This window comes from Triticum dicoccoides, chromosome 7B, assembly GCF_002162155.2.
Source record: "Triticum dicoccoides isolate Atlit2015 ecotype Zavitan chromosome 7B, WEW_v2.0, whole genome shotgun sequence".
In the NCBI taxonomy this organism is placed as follows: Eukaryota; Viridiplantae; Streptophyta; class Magnoliopsida; order Poales; family Poaceae; genus Triticum; species Triticum dicoccoides.
In genome coordinates, this window is record NC_041393.1 from 265,181,572 (window position 1) to 265,185,142 (window position 3,571).

Here is a 3,571-nt window from a genome sequence, read left to right on the forward strand (position 1 = left end):
TTATTTGTATTTAAAGGTGTTGTTTATTTATGCTCCAGTGTTTATAGCCGTATTATGTGAATATTTCTTCTCTCTCATACCTTTATTGCATATAAGTTGTTCTTGACTTTTACTATTTGTTGTTGGTCATTGATTTCATCTGGTTAAGAGTAAGCAAGTTGTCGGTTCAATGGCTTGTTTTAATTTGTTGATAAACCAGCAGAAACCACGGTGTCATGTTTCTAATAACAGCGTCTTTAGGCTGGTTAATGTTTGTATTGGAGCCCACTATCTTTTATTTTGCTTGTTTCTTACCATCTTCCTTTGTTCTCTGGCCGTTTCATGGTTGGGACGATGGCGTGGCGTTGGGGCTGTCTTGCGGGTTGGCCAGAGAGGGAGCACACCGAGTGGGCTTCTAAGATGACTGAGGTGATTATTTGCTCCCTTGTTTGTCTTTCCCTTTGTGATGTGTATGTGCTCATCAAGGGCTTTGTTGTTTTTTAGGGATTTGTCTAGGGTTTCCTGGTTAATCCATTCTGATTTTGGTCTGCTCATGCTCTTGGCTTCTGGACTGTGGTGCTCAAGGTGGTCTGGCTGTCGCCGCCGCCCCTGCTCGACGATGCTGCACCCCTGCTTGATCACTTTATAAAAAATAGCGTATGCATAAGTGAAAACGAGTCAAACAGATGATCAGTGCCTTAGTCCTTCAGTACTTGAGGTATGTGTTGACTGGATTAATGCTGTTATGTTTTTAGTGGCCAATATTTCAGACGAGTGTATAAACCCATAGTTGACCATGGTCCGCATATGAGTTTAATTGTTGTCTAGATAATTAGTAGCATGATTTTATAAAGCTCCAGTTCCATGGTTCTGAGCACTTGTGTTTAATTGGAATCACTTGTTATTATAGAACTATGTTGTTGACTATAGTTCCATGTAGCTTGAGTATTTATCTGTACTTTAAGTCTACAAGTGTTTTCTTAAGTATACCAGAACCACCTGACCGAGAATAATTAATTTCGTAACTATTAAGTAAACTGAATTGAGCATTTCTTAGATTTTTTGGTTCAGAGCTTTTATTATCTCTTTGATAATATGTTGGAGTTTACTTTTCCTGTGGCATACATTTAGTTTGGAAGTTATTTGCATGTATACTGGTATGCGGTTGTCTACGTGCCCCCTTACAGCTGATTATTATCTATAAGTGGTGAAAATTATTTTCCTGAGTTTAATTGTATGTATCAAGCCGCTTGGTGGAAAGACTTCCTATTGTATCTTGACATGTGAATTAAATGATGTGGTTATATTAACATCGCTCTTTGTTTTGTTGTCTACTTCTTTATTTCCCTTTGGATGGGCGCTCATGTCGGCATGGGGCACAGCGGCCGTCGAGGGAGCCGAGCCGGCCGATGTGGAGGTTGCCGAGCGGTGGTGCTCGCATGAAGGAGGAATATGATGATGCCTGGAGTGGCGTGGGGTACCAACCATCTCCATCGAGTGGCAGTTCTCGCGTGAAGGATGAGTTCGTGTTAGTCCCCCTATCCCGATCTGGATTTTATGGATATTTCAAAAAATGTTCTTGTTAGGGGTTTGAGTTTTTTCCATTTAACATGCTCTCATGTAGGGTAGTAGCACTCTCTCGGCTGTGGATGCACGTTCAACTGGCCAGTCAAGGAGCTCCAACAAGCAGGTCCGCCTACTCTCCTTTCCCCTGAGCTCCTGCAACTACACAAATCATCTTCCTGGTATTTTCTCACTCTTGATTCACATATTATGTATTGTAGTTAGTTCTGGTGATTATCAATTGATCTAAGACCACTGTACGTGAAGAATGCACATGGCCTTGCTGAGAACATAATATTGTTTCGATGATTATCTTGTTTGTGCGCTTGTTTCGATAAAACACAAGGGTTACGGCGCCTTCCCTCCCGCGCAGTACGGCCCCTACTCCCCCGTCGGCTCGGTCCTGCCAGCCCCTGCACCAGCGCACGCCCCGACGGCTGGCAACCCATGGGAGACGCCGGCGCTCCAGCATGCCCTCCTCTCGATGCAGCAGCAACCCTACTCGGGGGGAGGCGATTGGTTCCTTGACACAGGCGCATCTTCACACATGGCTGCCCATCCCGGTACTCTCTCTCTCACCTCTTCTCGTCACCATCCCACTCATATCATAGTTGGTGACGGCACATCTCTCCCTGTCTCACATGTCGGCTCTACCGCTCTTCCCACCTCCTCTCGGCCTCTCCATCTTAATAACATCTTAGTTTCCACTTCTCTCATTAAGAACTTAATTTCTGTTCGTGCACTTACTCGTGACAATTTTGTTTCCGTGGAATTTGACCCGTTTGGCTTCTCTGTTAAGGATCTGCATTCCGGGACGGTGGTGCTCCGATGTGACAGCCCCGACGAGCTCTACCCGCTTCGCATCGCGCCTCACACCACCGCGACTGCCCTCCTCGCCGACACAACCAGCTCCACGCTCTGGCATGCCCGCCTCGGCCATCCCGGGCACGCCGCTTTATCTAGGGTTTTAGCTACCTTTCCTTTCAAATGTAATAAAGTGCACGAACACTCATGCCATGCTTGTCAGCTAGGAAAACATACTCGACTTCCTTTTCCGGAATCCTCCCATGTTGCTCCCTCTCCCTTTCATACATTGCATTGTGACGTCTGGACATCTCCGGTTGTGAGTAATTCAGGTTTTTCTTTCTTTCTTGTTGTGTTGGATGATCACACCCATTATGCTTGGACGTTCCCGTTGCGTCGTAAATCGGATGTCTTTGAGATACTAATCACTTTTCATGCGTATGTAGCCACCCAATTCCAGCGCCCCATCCTCCAATTCCGCACCGACAACGGCCGTGAGTTCGACAACCGCGCGTTTCGCTCGTTCCTCGCCTCTCACGGGATCCTCTTCCAATTATCTTGCCCATACACGTCCCAGCAAAATGGTCGCGCTGAGCGCATCATCCGCACTCTCACCGACGGCATGCGCACCCTTCTCTTTCACTCGCACGCCCCCACCACCTTCTGGCCCGATGCCCTCTCCACCGCCACATATCTCCTCAATCGTCGTCCATGTCGCCCACGCCGCCGACACACACCCTACGAACTGCTCTTTGGCTCCCCGCCGTCGTACGCACACCTCCGCGTTTTTGGGTGCCTATGCTACCCCAATACGGCTTCTACTGCTGCCCACAAACTCGCGCCGCGGTCCGTTGCTTGTGTGTTCCTCGGCTATCCTACTGATCACTCCGGCTATCGTTGCTACGATCCAGTCTCCGGGCGTGTGCTTCTGTCCCGTCACGTTCACTTCGACGAGACACAGTTCCCTTTTGTGCAGGCTGCTGGATCCTCGACGGCCACTACACCACCGCCGCTGCTCGTCGGCTCTGCCAACCAGCCGCTGCTCCAGCCTCGTTCCGGGGTGCCTGCTCCTCGCCGGGGTCAACGCGGACCTCCCGCGCCTCCTGCCTCGACTCCCGCGGCGTCGGCCCCGTCGGATGCCGCGGCCGTGCCCCCTTCGAGCGACCCGGCCGCCACGGCCGGCCCTTCGACGCCCGGCCCCGCTCCCTCTGGCTCCGTTGCCATG

The 3,571-nt window shown here is 49.7% G+C and overlaps 1 long non-coding RNA gene across 1 annotated transcript; it reads left to right on the forward strand.

The window, feature by feature from the left end:
* Positions 1-1,921: 1,921 nt before the first annotated feature.
* Positions 1,922-2,692, forward strand: LOC119340337. Its single transcript, XR_005164497.1, has 2 exons — positions 1,922-2,105; positions 2,342-2,692. It is a non-coding gene; the product is annotated as an uncharacterized LOC119340337 (long non-coding RNA).
* The last annotated feature ends 879 nt before the right edge of the window (positions 2,693-3,571 follow it).